This window comes from Pinus tabuliformis, chromosome 7 (assembly GCF_031772625.1).
Source record: "Pinus tabuliformis cultivar Carrire ecotype Pingquan chromosome 7, CPIR1, whole genome shotgun sequence".
In the NCBI taxonomy this organism is placed as follows: Eukaryota; Viridiplantae; Streptophyta; class Pinopsida; order Pinales; family Pinaceae; genus Pinus; species Pinus tabuliformis.
Genome location: NC_142293.1, coordinates 2,047,603,414 through 2,047,623,807, shown reverse-complemented (window position 1 = coordinate 2,047,623,807; position 20,394 = coordinate 2,047,603,414).

Sequence of the window (20,394 nt, the reverse complement as noted above, 5' to 3'; positions counted from 1 at the left end):
AGTCCATACATGTACATGCATGATGAAATATTCATGAGGAGAGCTAACTAGTACCGGCTCATCAAGCATGGAAAAACATTCATCATCAATGTGCACAAAGGCAAGTTGAAAATTTCATTGGTAAGTGCCAACCAAGCCAAGAAATTGATCAGTTCCAGGAATAAGTATGTTTTGTTGTTTTTAAGAGAAAGTCAGTTTGTAGAGGAGTCAATAAGAGGTAAGGCATCCCTAGAGGGGTGTAATAAGAAACAAAAATAACAATTGGAGGAATGTTTACGGGTATACAAGGACATGTTCCGAAATCCTAAAGGGTTACCCCCTAAGAGAGAAGTGGAGCACGAGATCCAGCTATTGCTAGACTCTCTATTGCCATTTATTGGGTTGTACAGGCAGTTTGTTATAGAAGCTTGTGAGGTGAAGAAACAGTTGCAATAGCTACTAGAACAGGGTGTCATTTGACTAAGTAAATCACCATGTGGTCAGCCATAATCATTGTGCCCAAGAAGGATGGGACTTGGCATATGTGTATAAATTACATGGTGTTGAATAAAATCATGCTGAGAATAGATACCCCCTGCCCAAGATAGATAATCTGCTAGATCAGTTGTAACAAGCAAAGTATTTCACCAAGTTGGACTTGAAGTTTGGATATCACCAAGTTCAAGTAAAAGAAAAAGATACATGGAAGACCTCCTTCAAAACTAGGCAAGGTTTGTATGAGTGGTTAGTTCTTCCATTTGGTCTATGTAATGCGCCAACTACATTTATGAGATTAATAAATGATGTTATGCACCATTTTATAGATTCATTTGTTATTGTCTATTTGGATGATATACTGGTATATAGTGCTACCTGGTTGGAGCATATTTCAGAATTGACGCAGGTGATGGAAACATTGAAGAAGCACCAGTTGCTAGCAAATCTCAAGAAGTGTGAGTCTACGCAGCAGTCCTTGGTGTATTTGGGATATGTGATTGGTGGAGGAGAATTGAAGATAGATCCTTCCAATATGGAGGTCATCAAGAAATGGTCGGTGCCTACTAAGTTTACTGAGGTTAGGAGTTTCATTGGGGGATCATAGTACCTGAGGAAATTCATATCCTCATTTTCAATAGTGGAAGTACTGCTCCATGACATAACAAAAAGTGGGAAGAGTTTCCAGTGGGGAAAGGGTCAACAAAAGGCTTTTGATGAGTTAAATAAGAAGATCAATGAAGCACCATTTCTGGCATTAACAAACTTGAAGCAACCCTTTGAAGTGGAGACAGATGTGAGTGTGCATGCAATGGGAGTTGTCTTGATGCAAGGATGAAGGCCCATTTGATACCATTTTGAAGTATTTAATGGGGAAGTTCTTAACTACCATACCTATGATAAGAATCTTTATGCCACGGTGCAAGTTGTGAAGAAGTGGAAGCACTATCTAATGGGAAATGTGATAATAATACACACATATCACCAGCTGGTACAATACTTGCAGGCCCAAATAAGATACAACAGACCAAGAACTACAAGTGTATGGGGTTTTTACAATAGTTTCATTTGGTGATCAAGTATAAGGAGGGAAGCACAAACAAGTTATCTGACATGTTTTCAAGGCCATCGACATCAAATATTACAGCTGTGGGGACTCTTGTGCACATGGATCCATTCCCCATGATGCACACAGAGAGGAATATTGAAAATATGAGTACTTCAAGGAGGAGTATCAGCAGTTGTAGAGTCAGAGTCGTGTGTGTTAGGACTCCACTATGTACCATTTTTGCTATATATTTTGACATCACTTTACTCTTAAAACCATGAACCTCAATGTCTTTTTCATTCACTTTATCCCAAGGTATATAGAAACCTCTTCTTTATTATATGGTTAATCTGTCTTACATTTAATTCCACAATACTCTTATATTTTATCATTTATTGAAGTGCATTGTTGCTAACATAAGCCAAAGATCGCAGATATGTATATGCCTTGGTGGGAACGAACGACCGTTGCTGAAACAGCTGACTCCGTTGCTGAAACAGCTGACTCCATTGCTGAAACAGCTAACTCAGATGCTGAAACAGCCGTCAAGCACGCAAATCCCGTTATGCGTAATTTGCGATTCTGGAAGAACTTTTTGTGCAATAGTAGCAACAGCCTGAAGATACGGTTACCTGGATCATCCTGAAGATAGCACTTCTGTTGTCTCGGTTGTAACAGTATCTCTTTTTAAGAACAGAATAGCCCTGTTTTGGAAACAGAATCGAGATACTCGCTCTCATGTAAATTGTAAATGATGTCTCCTCTTTAAAAAGAGGAGACATCATCATTAGAGGGGGATTGAATTGTGAGTCACAGAACAGTATTGTGTGAGAACAGGAGCTAGTCTCCTTTTGTAATGTATTAGTTACTTTGACAGATGAATAAAAACTTCTTTTGAGCGTTCCAATTTAATTCTTTCTCCTGGGGAATCTTGTGAGAAGGAAAGGGCCCGCCTTCCTCACAAGATTCACCCCTTTGGTTCCTGTAGTTTGTTTATTTCTTTATGTGTTTGCACTTTCCTTAATTCTGTTGCTGAAACACTAGTTACATGGTTTGCAATACTTTGTTTCTTAGCGCTACACGTATTGAATGCACGAGTGTATGATGTTGAGAGCATATGCTGAAGATCCCTGTATAAAGGGATAGGGTCTTGCTCCCATTGATTTCTTTCCTTTGCCTGCAGTGTGATTAGAAACAAGAGAACATGAGCTGAAGGTTCCTGTTCCTGGGAATAGGGTCTTGATCTCTTGAAGTACTTTTCTTACAGTGTGATTAGTGCCAGGCAGCAGGTGCTGAAGTTCCTCACCAGGGAATAGGGTCCTGTTCCTACTATGGTTGAACGATTTCCTTTCTTGTAGATTGATTTTCCTTTACTGTAACAGAGAAATTGTTTTTGCTATAATTTGATTGACTTCAGCTTTAATTTAGTAGAGTATGAATTAGTAGATTAATGAAATTAACAGGTGTGTGTCTTTCTTTCACTACAACATTGATCCCGCTTTTGAAATTGAGCATATCCAGTGCGCCATTACCTTTGAAATAAAAAGACCTTCTCGGGTTGACAATTTATGTGGAGCTCGAATTGTGAAAACAATTAGAGCGACCAACATTTTGGCGCCGTTGCCGGGGAAGGTAATTATAGATTTCAAAAGCATTTATTTTTTTCCTTTTAATGTGCAGATTGTATGAGAGGACGAGGAAACCAGAAGAAAAATAACCGCACAGGTGGCAAGGGCTGGGGAGGACGAAAAACGTTTATTGACGAGATTGTATCGAAGGTTGAATCATCACAAAGATTAAGTTCTCGGAAATCAAAATTTCAGCGTTCTCCTCAGTCAGATTACAGAACAGAGGAAGTTGTGGGTCCTGAAAATACAGAAGAACCAGCAGCCAGCGCTGAAGAGTCAGAGGGAAGTATTAGCAGATCAGTAGAACACATTGAGGAAATAGTAGAAAGCGTTGGACGACCGGTAGAAAACATTGAAGAACCAATAGAGGATTCTGACGATCGAGAAAGTGCAGTAGGAGGACCAACAATGGAAGATAACAATGATGCATTCCTCTTTGGAGGAGGACGTGCAGGTCCTGAAGAAGAAAGAAGGGATGAAAATTCCCTTTCTACCTTGGGATTTCCCATCAGTGATCTTCCTGCAGGAACAATGAAAAATATCCCATTGTCTGCCCTACCTAACTTTCATGGTTTATCCACTGAGGATCCTGACGAATTTCTTTTTGAATTTGATATTTTATGCAGAAGTTATGATTATGTTACTAATGCTCAAAAGTTGAAACAGTTTCCAGCCACCTTAAAAGGGAATGCTTTAAGGTGGTTCATGAGCCTTGGAAGTCAGGTAATCACAACATGGGAGCAAATGAAACAAAAATTTCTGCTTAAATATCAAGACTACTGCCGGACGAGAGAGAAGAAGGATGAACTATTCAATATGGCACAAAAATCGGATGAAAGTCTGGAGGATTACATAGAAAGGCTGCAATACAACATACAGAGATCCGATCACCCGGACATAAGTAAGGAAATTCGTAAAACAATATTACTTAGAGGTTTAAGGGATGATTGTTTAAATATGTTAAATATGCTTGCTAAGGGAGATATATCCAAAGAATCATATGATGAGATTTGTGAACTTGCTAAAAGGTGCTCTAGGGGAGCTGCAAGAAACAGAATAAGGGATTCCACCTATTCAAGGGTACAGAAATCAGCCAATGGAGGAGCAACAAGAGCAGAAATAGGTAATCTACTTGAAGAATTTAAAACCGAAATGTTAAGTTCTTTTGCTTCGCAGATTGACACTTTGCAGGTTAAGAAGAAGCAGGCCGAAGCAGAAGCAACTTTGGCTGTCTTCTGCCCGAAATGTAGAGACAAGCATCCACTAAGGGAATGCCCAAGAGATAAAGTACCAGTTTGCACCCTTTGTGAGAAAGATCATGAGACAGAACAGTGTCCATCTCTACCAGGAATAAAAGCAGCGTTGCAACCAACGGAAGAAGAAGCTGAGGCAGTTTACCTGCTAACTCAAAGAAGACAATGGCAACCTAAAGGGCAAGGTACGAACTCTGGTATGCCATTTAGTTGTTGGAACAATTATTCTGCTTTTGGCCAAACAAGTTACCCCCCCTTCAACCAAATGCAATACCCACTTTTCAATCAAATGAATTTCCCACCCATGCAAATGCAAAACCCTCCCTTTGTTGATCCTTCAATGTGGACTCCTTGGCCTCCACAGCAACCACCTCCTTTCAATCCTTGGAACCCAAATTGGAATAGTCAATCACTCCTGTACCCAAATCAAATGCCTCAATTCCAACAATCACTCTCTCTGCCATCAAATGCTCCACCAAACAACCAAATGAGACCCCAACTACCTGCGCAACCAAATCCTAACCCCAATAATAAAGTTGTGCAAGTCATTGATATTCAGAATCAGTCTATATTTCCTACTATGCAATGTAATGATATTCATCTGAGATCTGGAAGAATAGTAGAGCCTATTATTGATGACATAATTGATTCAGATAAGAATGAAACCGAGAAACAAAAAGAAGCTCAACCACCTCCTAACAAAAATGTTGAATTAACAGAACCACCATTCCCCGAGCGTTTGGTTTTAACCAAAACAGCTGAAACACCTGCTTTCAATTTTATGGGGGAATTGCAAAATTTGTATATTAAAATTCCACTTTTACAAGCATTAAGAGATGTACCAATTTATGCCAAAACATTAAGGGATATTTGTGTTAAGAAACCTGGTAGGAAAACCAAGGATCCCCTTACAGTACATGTGATGGGAGACTTGTCTGCATTAATGTCCGGAAAAGCCCCTCCTATAAAATATGGTGATCCTGGCCATCCTACTGTCACAGTTTAGATTGGTAAAGCAATGATTCCCCGAGTTCTGGTAGACTTAGGTGCAGCAATTAATATAATGACTCTGGAAACTTCACAATTGCTACAGCTGAATAATACAATCAGAGATACACCCACCATCTTAGAGTTAGCTGACCGTTCCACAATTAAGCCAGAAGGGATTGTTGAAGACCTGCTCATTTCAGTTGAATCCTGGAAATATCCAGCTGATTTTGTTGTATTTCAAACTAAAACAAAGCTGGGGGGACATCCCTTAATTCTAGGAAGGCCATGGTTGGCCACAGCTGATGCATTTATTAGTTGCAGATCTGGTTCAATGACAATTTCTAATGGTTATGAAACAAAACAATTAACTCTTTATCCTCACACTACACCAGTAGTCAATAATGAAGATTCTATATGGATGGATTATGATGATAATGCTGTTCAGCCGATTCTAACTATAGGACAAGCTTTAACTCTTAAAGACAATACAGAGGATGAAATAATCAATAATTTCATTTGTGAGCCTTCTTCTGTCATTGCTGAAACACACAACCAATTAACTGCAATTTTTGAAACTGATGCACAAGAGAAGATTGAACCTGAAGATTCATCTCAAACTTTAACCACGATCTCATCCAAAAGCATAACAGTCGAAATTGAACTCGGTAAGACATTAAACATAAATCCTGATCTAACAGATGCTGAAACACAGCAACTAATGAAGTTATTACACGAATATAAGGAGGCATTTGCCTGGGATTACACGGACATGAAAGGTATTTCTTCTGAATTATGTACTCACAGAATCTACATTAAAGAGGGATGCCGACCTATTTGTCAACCCCAAAGACGAATGAATCCTAATTTACGAGAAATTGTTAAAGAAGAACTTCAAAAACTGCTTAACGCAGGATTTATATACCCCATATCTGACAGTGAATGGGTTTCCCCGTTAGTAATTGTTCCTAAGAAAAACAGGAAATGGAGGGTATGTGTCGACTATAGAGCTTTAAACAAAGCTACTCAAAAAGATCACTTTCCCTTACCTTTCATTGATCAGGTGTTGGACAGTCTTGCAGGGAAGAAATTATTTTCTTTTCTAGATGGATTCAGTGGGTATAATCAGATAAAAATTGCACCCCAGGATCAAGACAAGACCACTTTCACCAGCCCCTGGGGAACTTTCGCTTATAGAGTTCTTCCATTTGGGTTGTGCAATGCACCAGCAACCTTTCAAAGAGCTGTTATAGGAATATTTTCTGATATGCTGAATGATTGTATGGAAATATTTATGGATGATTTTACCCTCTATGGTGTGTCTTTTGAAGAGGCATTACAAAACCTTGAGAAAGTACTTAAAAGATGTATTCAAGCTCACCTCTCCTTAAGTACCGAAAAATGCCATATGATGATGAGTGAGGGAATAGTGCTTAGACATTTCATTTCATCTCAAGGTATTCAGGTAGATCCATCTAAAATATTGGTCATTCAGAATCTTTCTGTTCCTAAAACTCAAACTGATGTGAGAAGTTTTCTAGGACATGCTGGTTATTACAGGAGATTTATTAAAGATTTCTCTAAAATAGCTTCTCCATTATTTGTATTGCTTATGAAAAATGCTGAATTCAAGTGGACTAATTCTTGTCAGAAAGCTTTTGAAGAACTGAAGCATCAGCTGTCTACTGCTCCTATTTTGAGGGGGCCTGACTGGAATCTTCCATTTCACATATCTTCTGATGCTTCAGACATTGCTATTGGAGCGGTTTTGGGACAAGAGGAAAATCATCTTCCTTATGCTATATACTTTATCAGTAAGAATATGACCTCTGCTGAGCTGAACTATACAGTTACCGAGAAAGAGTTCCTTGCAGTAATCTATGCCATTAATAAATTCCGACACTATATTACGGGTTATCCTACTTTTGTGCACACTGATCATTCAGCTATTAAATACTTAATGAACAAATCTGTCACAAATGCTAGAGTTACCAGATGGCTATTACTATTGCAGGAATTTGATATTACAATTGTAGATCGGCCTGGTAAAGAAAATGTGGTGGCTGATTTTCTTTCACGGTTAAAAACTGACAATGATATTCCAGTAGATGATAGTTTTCCTGACGAATATTTGTTTGCAGTTTCTGCTCATTCTCCATGGTATGCAGATATTGCTAATTACTTGGTTGCAGGAAAACTACCAGCACACCTGTCATATAGAGAAAAGAGAAGAATTGTTCAACAAAGTGCCAGGTATAGCTGGATAAGCGGGTGTCTCTTCTATACTGGGCTTGATCAGGAGATCCGAAGATGCATTAGAGAAGATGAGGTGTATGACATATTGAAAGCTTGTCATGATGGCCCTTGTGGAGGCCATTTTGCTGATAAAAGAACAGCACATAAAATTCTGAGGATGGGTTACTATTGGCCCTCATTATTTAAGGATGCAAAGAAGTATGTAAGGGCTTGTGACAGCTGCCAGAGAATGGGTCAACCCAATCATAGAGACCAAATGCCATTAAACCCCCAGGTAGTTTCTGAACCATTTGAAAGATGGGCCTTGGACTTCATAGGACCCATTAACCCTCCATCCAATCAAAGAACCTATATATTAGTCTGCACAGACTATATGACTAAGTGGGTGGAGGCCAAAGCACTTATTAGAGCCAATGAAGAGGTTGTTCTGGCCTTCTTGTTTGAAGACATTTTCACTAGATTTGGAATTCCCAGAGAGCTAGTTACTGATGGAGGACCTCCATTCAATTCTCATGGTTTTAAATCTACCCTTCACAAATATCATATTCAACATAGAATGACTACACCATACCACCCCTAGGCCAATGGGCAGGTGGAAAGCACAAACAAAGTTTTAGAGGCCATTCTAACTAAAACAGTGAAGGACAACCGAAAGGATTGGTCCCAAAGGCTCCCTGAGGCATTATGGGCTTACAGGACTACTTGGAGAAACACTACAGGTTTTTCTCCCTATGAATTGGTTTATGGTAAAAATGTTGTTTTTCCTGTGGAATTTGAAATTAAAACTTTAAGGACTGCTTTAGCTGTTAATCTTGATTTGAATGATGTGCAGACAGCTAGATTGCAGCAGCTTTTGGAGTTGGATGAAAAGAGATTAGATGCCATTCACCAAACAAAGATGATTCAGCAACAAAGGATGAAGTGGCATGACAAAATTATCAAACACAAGCAGTTCCAAAAAGGTAATTGGGCCTTGTTGTATGACTCTCGGTTTGAAAATTTTCAGGGAAAGCTACGTACACGTTGGCTTGGACCATATGAAGTAGATGATGTCTTTCCAAACGGAACGGTAAGGCTTGTAACAATTGATGAGGCTAAAACACCTCTACTAGTCAATGGCCATAGGCTCCGTTTATATAAGCGCCCTGTTTCTAAAGAGGATTTCAAGACTGCTTGCATGACTGATATTCATTATCTTTTTCTAGGGGAGTCTTCTGCTCCTCACAGCACTTAATTTTCTGCACTATATTTTTAGTACTAGATTAGATTTAGCACTAATAATCCCTGTCAAGGATTGGCATATTACAATTGAATTTTGCAGATTCTGGAAAAGCAATAAGGAGGACAGATTCATCATGAAAAGATCTGAAGCTTTCAATCAAGAAGCTTCTTCCCATCATTTTACCCTCTTTCCTAAAGCAATATCCCTCCATACCCACATTACTTCTATCATTCCCACCACTCCTGAAATATCCTCCTTCGGTCAGTATTTCCCACCCCTTACTGCTGAAATAATCCCTTATCATTCACGGACCTAAGTCAGTTATCCCATTTCTCTGATTTTTCCCGTTGCTGAAACACCTGTTTCAGCAACGTATCATTGACCTTTCCCATTGCTGAAACACCTGTTTCAGCAAGGTATCATTGATTTCTCCCGTTGCTGAAACACCTGTTTCAGCAACGTATCGTTCATTTTTCAGTTGCTCAAACACCAGTCTCACCAACTGGTTATCATCAAAACAGTATCCCTCTTTACTCTCATATAAGCTTTCTGGTTCTTCACGATTATACTTCAGATCCTTTTGGTGAAAGCTATTCAGCATGTACCAGATTCAATTACACTCTGTTCTAAAAATCAACAAATTCTTCCATGTATATTAGAGCTATTTTGAAGCAACCGACACTTCGAATTATTAAATCAGAGGTAAAATGTAAGGTATAAGGTTTTAATGTAATTCGGTTAAATCATATTAAAGAGAGGATTTCATTTCATAATGATTGCATATCTTTACACGTCCAATCATTATTACACCATACGTAGGGGGGGGAATTCCGAAAATTGAGTAATAATTTCGCATGAACCAAGCAGCCGCCCGTTGTCATATCTATTTCTGCCGTCATTTAGACTATGCAGCCTCTGTTGCAACAACTAGTGCGATCAGGGTCTGAGCTTACTGTATTGGTGCCTCTGCGGAAAACTCAAAGCTATAGCCATGGGAGGGTCGGCCATTAGAAATGAGCCCGGCTCCATAAGTCTTCTTCAGTTGTTTCCTGAAGTTTATCAGATCTTCCAACAAGTGGGATGGATAGTATATTTTGAAAGGTTGGGAGAATTTAACCCGGAACAAGTATTAGAGTTTGCACAAAACCTTGAAGACAATTTCTCAGTGGTCCAAGGGGTTCGCATTTCAGTGACAGAGGATGACATAGTTCAGGTATCAGGGTTGCCAGCTGAGGGCACTCGCTGGTTTAGCAGGAAGCAGGTTGTTCTTAACGCACAGCAAGAATTTCTGCGCCCGGACGAGCAAGTGGAACCCAGAGGCCGCGGGGTTAGTCTGCACTCACTTCCTCAACCATGGCCATCAGTGGCAGAGTTCATCAAACACTACTTAACATGTGAGGGGCATTATCAGGTAGTGTACAATCACAATTTTGTTTTGATGAATCACTTGAGGAATGGACGATTGATTAATATCCCCTATTATCTGCTTGGTTGTATTAAAAACATGTCTTATTATTGTAAACGAGCCAAATGTCATCCCTTACCCATCACCGTTTATGCCAGTTGCTAATACAGAGGGGTTTTGCTCAGCAAAATCCCCCTCTGCAAGCCCCACCTGGAATTCCCCAACCACCCGAAATTCCGCTGCAAGCACCTGAAATTCCCCAGCCGGCCGAAATTCCTCTGCAACCACCCGAAAATTCTCAGGATATTCCGGAAATTCCTCAGCAGGACCAAATGCCTCAACCATCTGAAAGTCCTCATGACATTCCAGAGATTCCTCATGAAGAACAACAGGAAGAAATTCTGCATTCTCCAGTTGGCCCAACCCCGAACTCGCCTCATTTAGCAGAGCCAACTGCCCCCACTATTCCAGTCCCTAGTGACGATTCTCTAACAAACAATGTAAACTATGAAACGGGAACTGATACTGTTACCCGTTTCGTAGAGATAGCTAAAAAGTGACCTGATTTTGAAAATGGGTGATGCAGAACGCACATGGTTTTTCTAGAGCATAGTTTTTGGCACTTTAGTTTTTTTTATGTACATCACGTTTTAGAATGGTAGTGATTTTCATGCTGATTTTAAAAAGTGAGCATTCTGCATCACACTCCTTTCTTAAAAGCCCTGTTTTTTGGCTTTAAATTTTTTAATGTATAAAATGTAAATAATTATTTAGTAAATTTGATAATTTTTGAAGTGGTCGTTTTCTTCACATTTCCTTGTTTTTTATTATAATTTTAAATTTTTTTTTCGTGAGCTTTTTACTGTTTTTCATTTTTAAATTAGAAGGTCGATATTTAGACTTTTCGATATTCTACATATTTATACATCCTTAATTAATTTTTCAATCGACATGAAATAATTGTTTCTAAAAAACAATATTTTTTAACAATGGACATAAAAATAACCATTTTTAACATAAATATAACTAAAAAACTACACGTTTTGATAATTTTTTGTTAGAATTGACATGTCAAAATCACAATTTTTATACGATAATTTTAACTAAAAATGGTTAAATAATAGTTTTTTCTATGAATTTCATGTCAAAAAAATAATAAAAATCACTTTTTTTTTTCAAAAAATAATGATTAACTTAAAAATCAATGAAAAAATCACATATTACCAATATTGAACGTATAACAACCATAATTGAGTGTTTATTCTTCTCATAAAATGTCAAAGTCAAAACATTGCAAAGCTTGATTTACAAGCATAACTTAAATTTAATCAACAATGTCACGTAATCCAAACTCTTCGTCCTTTAGAGTTTCATCATTGTCCTCTTCCACAATATTTTCTGTTTCATTTTGCTCATTTTCCTCTTCTAATGGGTCTTTGATGTCTGCGAAACTCCCAATGTATGTCTTTCCAAACATTCCATGTAATGGTGGTTGGGGTTCCTTTGCCTTTTTTGCCACACGTGATTCACCAGGCGGGGGCGCGGGCGAGGCAGGCGCCACCCGGGCGGCCCGCGCCCTCGCCCGACAGGCGGCAGGGCGATTACCAGAATCGCCCTGCCGCTTGCCGGGCCGGGGCAGGGGCCGCCAGGGTGGCGCGGATGAGGCAGGGTGGGTGAGGGCGCCCCGGGGGGGAGGGTGGGTCAGGGCGCCCGGGCAGGGGGGCGGGCGGGTTAGGGCGCCGAGCAGGTGAGGTGGGTGAGGCCGCCGGGCGAGCGGGCAGCCGGGTGAGGGCGCCGGGGCGGGCGGGCGGGGGCGCCCGGGCGGGTGAGGCGGGTGAGGGCGTCGGGCGGGCGGGCGAGGGCGCCTGGGCGGGTGAGGGCGCGGGGCGGGCGGGCGAGGGCGCCGAGCGAGTGCGGGCGGGCAGGTGAGGCGGGTGAGGGTGTCGGGCGGGCGAGGGCGCCCGGGCGGGTGAGGCGGGTGAGGGTGTCGGGCGTGCAAGGGCGCCGGACGGGCGGGCGGACGAGGGCGCCAGGGGGGGCAAGGCGGGTGAGGGCGCCGGGCGGGTGAGGGCGCGGGGCGGGCGGGCGAGGGCGCCGAGCGAGTGCGGGCGGGCAGGTGAGGCGGGTGAGGGTGTCGGGCGGGCGAGGGCGCCCGGGCGGGTGAGGCGGGTGAGGGTGTCGGGCGTGCAAGGGCGCCGGACGGGCGGGCGGACGAGGGCGCCAGGGGGGGCAAGGCGGGTGAGGGCGCCGGGCGGGCGGGGGGGTGAGGGCCACCCGGGCGATTGCCGGAACCGCCCTGCCGCCTGCCGGGGGGGGTGCGGCCGAGGCAGGGTGGGTGAGGGTGGCCGGGGGGGCGGCGGGTCAGGGCGCCCGTGCGGGGGTCGGGCGGGTCAGGGCACCTGGCGGGCAAGCGGGTGAGCGCGCCGGGCGGGCGGGTAAGGGCGTCGGGGCGGGCGGGAAGGCGAGGGCGGGCGGGCGAGGGCGCCGGGCGGGCGAGGGTGGGTGAGGGCGGGCGGGCGAGGGCGCCGGATAGGCGAGGGCGGGCGGGCGAGGCGGGCGGGCAAGGGCGGGTGAGGCGAGTGAGGGTACCGGGCGGGCGAGGGCACACGGGCGGGTGAGGCGGGTGAGGGTGCCGGGCGGGCGGGCGAGGGCCGGGCGGGTGAGGAGGGTGAGGGTGCCGAGCGGGCAGGCGGGCGAGGGCGCCCGGGCGGGTGAGGTGGGTGAGGGTGCCGGGCGGGCGGGCGAGGGCGCCCGAGCGGGTGAGGCGGGTGAGGGCGCCGGGCGAGCGAGGGTGCCGTGCGGGCGGGCGGGTGAGGGCGCCGGGCGGGCGAGGGCGTCGGGCGGGTGTGCGGGTGAGGGCGCCGGGCGGGCGGGCGGGTGAGGGCGCCCTGGCGATTCCGGGAATCGCCCTGCCGCCCGGGCGCCCTCACCCGCCCGCCCGCCTGGAGCCATCGCCCGCCCGGCGCCCTCACCCGCCCGGCGCCCTCACCCGCCCGCCCGGCGCCCTCACCCGCCTCACCTCCCCGGCGGGCGGGCGGGTGAGGGCGCCGGGCGGGCGAGCGGGTGAGGGCGCCCGGGCGAATCCCGGAATCGCCGGGGCGCCCTCACCCGCCCGCCCGCCTGTGCCCTCGCACCCCCGGCGCCCTCACCCGCCTCACCCACCCGTGCCCTCGCCCGCCCGGCGGGTGAGGCGGGTGAGGGCGCCGGGCAAGCGGGCGGGTGAGGGCGCCGGGCGAGTGAGGGCGCCGGGCGGGCGGGGGCGCCGGGCAGGTGAGGGCGCCGGGCGGGTGAGGGCGCCAGGCGAGCGGGCGGGTGAGGCGGCCCGGGCGGGCGAGGGCGCCTGGGCGGGTGAGGGCGATTCCGGGAATCGCCCGGGGGCCCTCACCCGCCTGGGCGGGCGGGCGAGGGCGCCCGGCCGGGTGAGGGCGAGGGCGCCGGGGCGGGTGAGGGCGATTCCGGGAATCGCCCGGGTGCCCTCACCAGCCCGGGCGGGCGGGCAAGGGCGCCCGGGCGGGTGAGGGCGCCCGGGCGATTCCCGGAATCGCCCTCACCAGTCCTGGCGCCCTCACCCGCCCGGGCGCCTTCGCCCGCCCGCCCGGGCGGGTGAGGGCGCCCGGGCGATTCCCGGAATCGCCCTCACCCGCCCGGGCGCCCTCACCCGCCAGGGCGCCCTCGCCCGCCCGGGCGGGCGGGTGAGGGCGCCCGGGCGGGCGAGGGCGCCCGGGCGATTCCCGGAATCGCCCTCACCCGGCCGGGCGCCCTCACCCGCCCGGGCGCCCTCGCCCGTCCGCCCGGGCGGGTGAGGGCGCCCGGGCGGGCGAGGGCGCCCGGGCGATTCCCGGAATCGCCCTCACCCGCCCGGGCGCCCTCACCCGCCCGGGCGCCCTCGCCCGCTCGGGCGCCCTCACCCGCCCGGGCGCCCTCACCCGCCCGGGCGGGCGGGCGAGGGCGCCCGGGCGGTTGAGGGCGCCCGGGCGGGTGAGGGCAGTTCCGGGAATCGCCCGGGCGCCCTCGCCCGCCCGGGCGCCCTCACCCGCCCAGGCGGACGGGCGAGGGCGCCCAGGCGGGTGAGGGCGCCCGGGCGGGTGAGGGCGATTCCGGGAATCGCCCGGGCGCCCTCACCCGCCCGGGCGCCCTCACCCGTCGGGGCGCCCTCGCCCGCCCGCCCGGGCGGGTGAGGGCGCCCGGGCGATTCCCGGAATCGCCCTCACCCGCCCGGGCGCCCTCGCCCGCCCGCCCGGGCGGGCGAGGGCGCCCGGGCGGGCGAGGGCGCCCGGGCGGGTGAGGGCGCCCGGGCGGGTGAGGGCGATTCCGGGAATCGCCCGGGCGCCCTCACCCGCCCGGGCGAGGGCGCCCGGGCGGGTGAGGGCGCCCGGGCGGACGGGCGAGGGCGCCCGGGCGGGTGAGGGCGCCCGGGCGGGTGAGGGCGATTCCGGGAATCGCCCGGGCGCCCTCACCCGCCCGGGCGCCCTCGCCCGCCCAGGCGCCCTCACCCGCCCGCCCGGGCGGGTGAGGGCGCCCTGGCGGGCGAGGGCGCCCGGGCGATTCCCGGAATCGCCCTCACCCGCCCGGGCGCCCTAGCCCGGGCGCCGGCGGGCGAGGGCGCCCGGGCGAGCGAGGGCGCCCGGGCGGGTGAGGGCGGTTCTGGGAATCGCCCGGGCGCCCTCGCCCGGGCGCCGGCGGGCGAGGGCGCCCGGGCGAGCGAGGGCGCCCGGGCGGGTGAGGGCGGTTCCGGGAATCGCCCGGGCGCCCTCGCCCGCCCGGGCGCCCTCACCCGCCCGGGCGGACGGGCGAGGGCGCCCGGGCGGGTGAGGGCGATTCCGGGAATCGCCCGGGCGCCCTCACCCGCCCGGGCGCCCTCGCCCGCCCGGGCGCCCTCACCCGCCCGCCCGGGCGGGCGAGGGCGCCCGGGCGGGTGAGGGCGCCCGGGCGGGTGAGGGCGATTCCGGGAATCGCCCGGGCGCCCTCGCCCGCCCGGGCGCCCTCACCCGCCCGGTCTGACGGGCGAGGGCGCCCGGGCGGGTGAGGGCGATTCCGGGAATCGCCCGGGCGCCCTCACCCGCCCGCCCGGGCGGGCGAGGGCGCCCGGGCGGGTGAGGGCGATTCCGGGAATCGCCCTCACCCGCCCGGGCGCCCTCACCCGCACGTGCGCCCTCGCCCGCCCGGGCGCCCTCACCCGCCCGCCCGGGCGGGCGAGGGCGCCCGGGCGGGTGAGGGCGATTCCGGGAATCGCCCGGGCGCCCTCGCCTGCCCGGGCGCCCTCACCCGCCCGGGCGGACGGGCGAGGGCGCCCGGGCGGGCGAGGGCGCCCGGGCGGGTGAGGGCGATTCCGGGAATCGCCCGGGCGCCCTCGCCTGCCCGGGCGCCCTCACCCGCCCGGGCGGACGGGCGAGGGCGCCCGGGCGGGTGAGGGCGCCCGGGCGATTCCCGGAATCGCCCTCACCCGCCCGGGCACCCTCACCCGCCCGGGCGCCCTCGCCCGCCCGGGCACCCTCACCCGCCCGGGCGCCCTCACCCGCCCACCGGGCGCCCTCGCCCCCCCGGGCACCCTCACCCGCCCGGGCGCCCTCTACCGCCCGGGCACCCTCACCCGCCCGCCCGGGCGCCCTCGCCCGCCCGGGCACCCTCACCCGCCCGCCCGGGCGCCCTCGCCCGCCCAGGCACCCTCACCCGCCCGGGCCCTCCCGGGCGCCCTCGCCCGCCCGGGCGCCCTCACCCGCCCGCCGGGCGCCCTCGCCCGCCCGGGCACCCTCGCCCGCTCGGGCGCCCTCACCCGCCCGGGCCTGGCGGGCGGGCGGGTGAGGGTGCCCGGGCCGGGCGGGCAGGCGGGTGAAGGTGTTTGAGGGCGCCCGGGCCCGGGGGTGGGTGAGGGCGCCGGGGCCGGGTGGGGGGGCGGTTGTGGGTGCCCGGGCTGGTGGGAGGGGGGGTTGAGAGGGTTGGGGCGCGGGCGGTTGTGTGGGCGCCCGGGCGGGGGGGGTTGGCAGGGTGCCCGGGCCGGGTGGGTCGGCGGGTGAGGGTGGGTGAGGGCACCAGGGCCGGGGGGCGGGTGAGGGCGCCGGGGCCGGGTGGGGGGTCGGTTCTGGGGGCGGGTGAGGGCGCCCGGGCCAGGGGAGGGGGGCATGGAGAGGGATTGGGCACGGGGGGTTGTGTGGGCGCCCGGGCGGGGAGGGTTGCAAGGCGCCCCGGCCGGCGGGGGGGGGGGGGCGGGGGTTGAGAGGGCGCCCGGGCCGGGCAGGGGGAAGGGTGAGGGCGCTCGGGCAGGCGTTGGGTTGGGTTGGTAGGGATTAAAGGGGCCATGGGTGTGGGTTGTGGGTGAAGGTAGTAAGGGTGTCGAGAGGGGGGTTAGAGGTAGGGGACGAGTCGCGTTGTGGCGCCCACCCTAGCATGTTATGGTTGAAAACATGTTAAATTTATACTTAGGAAAGAAAAATGATATTCTACCAAAAACATTAATGTGTTTTTTTTCCTCATAAACAACTTTGTTTGACACATAAAAATTTGGTTTTATTAGCATTTTTTAAAAATGTTGAAAATTGACCCTAAAAAAAATAAATCATTATTCCAGTATCATCACTTTCATTTTGAACCTATATTTTGCACGAAAATTTCATAGTAAAGTTCGTAGTTACTGCCATTTTTAAAACATGTTCAAAATTAACGCCTAAAAAATAAAAACATCGTTCTAGTATACACACTTTTCGTTTTTAGCACTGTTTTTGATGTTTTTTTGGGGTTTTTTGGCCAGAGTTCCCGTTTTGAGTTTATAGTTCCCGTTTCATAGTTTACATTGTTAACACCCCCTTCTTCACCCGTTAAGAAAAAGAAGAAAACCTCAGCAGTCGCAGGCTCCAGACCACGGACGAGGTCCACATCTCAAATTCTTACCCCTCCGGAAAACCCTGTCCCCAGGAAAAAGCCCTCCCTTTCAAAGAAAAGGAAGGGCAGCAATTTTGCTGCCTTCCTACCAAAAAGAAAAAGGAAAACGACTGTTGAGACAAAATCCACCTCCATTTTCCCTGACTTTGCCACTATTCTATTAAAATCTTTATCCCCATTCCAAACTTCCCAACCCGGCTCGTCCGAAGGCACTGCCACACAAGAACCAGCGCCCCGGGATAATATGACATTGTTTATAGGTCAAGAAGTGACTGCTCCACAAGAACCAGTCACTAGCCCAGTGACTGAAACACAAGAACCAGTCACTAAGGCACAAGAACACACCAAGCAGGATGATAGTGGGAAATGCCCAGTGACTGAAACACAAGAACCAGTCACCAGCCCAGTGACTGAAACACAAGAACCAGCCATTGGAGCACAAGAATCCATTCCTAGCCCGGTGGATGAAACACAAGAACCACCCACTGTGGTGCAAGAACCAGCTACTACCGTGCATCAACAAAATATTCCAACAGAGCCAATGAGCACACAAGGTCCACATACTATGACATCTCTACTGGAGGAAAATGAGTTCCTGAAGTCTCAATTAGAAGCTTACAAAACTGAATTAACCATGGCTCGGGAGGCTTTTGAAAGAGAACTCAATCTCCATACATTAGCACACGTAGCCTCAATGCAAAATAGGGAGCCATGTATGGAATATATGTGCAAGGAGTGTGGCAGCATTTATCAGAGTGCAGGATACAAAGTAGTTAAGATTCAGCTCCCTGAAGCATCTACGACAGGTGGAATAAAAGAGGAATGCCCTACTGCTCCACAAGAACCAGTAGGACCCTCTATAAAGCAAGAAGAAGAAGTCAAACCACAGATATCCCATCCTTTGCAGGCGGATGCAGCCATCCCGACAGAAGAAACGATGCCCCAACACATTCCTTCTGATGCAGCCATCCCGACAGAAGAAACAATGCCCCAACGCATTACCTCTGAGGCAGCCATCCAGACAGAGGAAACAGTGTCCCAACCCACTACTTCTGCCAAAAAGACACAGACTCTGCCATGGGACCCATTGGAACAAATGAACAGATGGAAAAAGCAATATGCTGAAGAACAAGATATAATATTACGACAGCATAAGTTGCAATGGCAGAACCATGCATATGCTAACTGGGATAGCTGGGAACAAATACTGCAAGAGCACAGGGAATATAAGAAGGAAGCCAGACAGTCTAAGGCACGGATAGCCTTGATGTTTTCCTTAGTGCGGAAATTGATGGTTACACGTAAACCCTCTGTAAATTACTCTCTCTTTCTTACTGAACGATTAGTTTATTTTCAATTAAAAGCAATAGCAAATGGCAGACCACATGAGTTAATGACTTCAGAGAAATTTGTTGAAACCTTTAAGGAGGCCCCTGAAAGTGACCAGCATCTGCTGTGCGAACTCTACCTTCATAATGAGGCCATTCCTGAAGATAGGAGAGTTAATCTTATTCCAATTGCAGGCGATATACAAATTAGGGCATTTGCTTCATTTTTGTCTAATCAGCTCACTTGGCAGACTGCGTTCACCGCAAGTAGTCATAATGAGGAGAATAAACTCCTGTGGATTAGACCAGAGCCTGTAGGCCCAGCCATGTTTATAGCACAGTATTATGAATTCTTGCAGAAGCCATGGATGAACGAGCACATACAGCAATTACAGGCTTCAATCCTTTTTAAGTGTCAAGAGCACATTAGAATGAAGGGTCCTGCTGCACTAAAGGCCAATGATATCTTTTGGCAGCAGTCATGTAAGGAAAGACAGGATTATCATCCTTTTAACCCTCTCAATCTTCAAGCTGCATTATCTAGGGTCCCTAAGTATATTGATTGCATTCAACATTGTGGAGTAAACTGGATTGGGTATCATTTCCATTTTCCAATTTTATGGCTGCCTTCAGACAAATATCAATGTCATTATCAGTTGACTGACAGAGAGGAAGCCTCGGCATGGCAACAGTTGCAGACCAACAGCGGATTCCGAGCTCCTACAGATGCCACCTTCTCCAGCTACTGCTTGAGTAATTTGCATGCTCAGTCCCAGTACTCAGACTCTGATTCAGACGAGGGGTTGCCTGAGGACATGCAACATTTTTAGCTGGGGGGGATGTTAGGACTCCACTATGTACCATTTTTGCTATATATTTTGACATCACTTTACTCTTAAAACCATGAACCTCAATGTTTTTTTCATTCACTTTATCCCAAGGTATATAGAAACCTCTTCTTTATTATATGGTTAATCTGTCTTACATTTAATTCCACAATACTCTTATATTTTATCATTTATTGAAGTGCATTGTTGCTAACATAAGCCAAAGATCGCAGATATGTATATGCCTTGGTGGGAACGAACGACCGTTGCTGAAACAGCTGACTCCGTTGCTGAAACAGCTGACTCCGTTGCTGAAACAGCTAACTCAGTTGCTGAAACAGTCGTCAAGCACGCAAATCCCGTTATGCGTAATTTGCGATTCTGGAAGAACTTTTTGTGCAATAGTAGCAACAGCCTGAAGATACGGTTACCTGGATCATCCTGAAGATAGCACTTCTGTTGTCTCGGTTGTAACAGTATCTCTTTTTAAGAACAGAATAGCCCTGTTTTGGAAACAGAATCGAGATACTCGCTCTCATGTAAATTGTAAATGATGTCTCCTCTTTAAAAAGAGGAGACATCATCATTAGAGGGGGATTGAATTGTGAGTCACAGAACAGTATTGTGTGAGAACAGGAGCTAGTCTCCTTTTGTAATGTATCAGTTACTTTGACAGATGAATAAAAACTTCTTTTGAGCGTTCCAATTTAATTCTTTCTCCTGGGGAATCTTGTGAGAAGGAAAGGGCCCGCCTTCCTCACAAGATTCACCCCTTTGGTTCCTGTAGTTTGTTTATTTCTTTATGTGTTTGCACTTTCCTTAATTCTGTTGCTGAAACACTAGTTACATGGTTTGCAATACTCTGTTTCTTAGCGCTACACGTATTGAATGCACGAGTGTATGATGTTGAGAGCATGTGCTGAAGATCCCTGTATAAAGGGATAGGGTCTTGCTCCCATTGATTGCTTTCCTTTGCCTGCAGTGTGATTAGAAACAAGAGGACATGTGCTGAAGGTTCCTGTTCCTGGGAATAGGGTCTTGATCTCTTGAAGTTACTTTTCTTACAGTGTGATTAGTGCCAGGCAGCAGG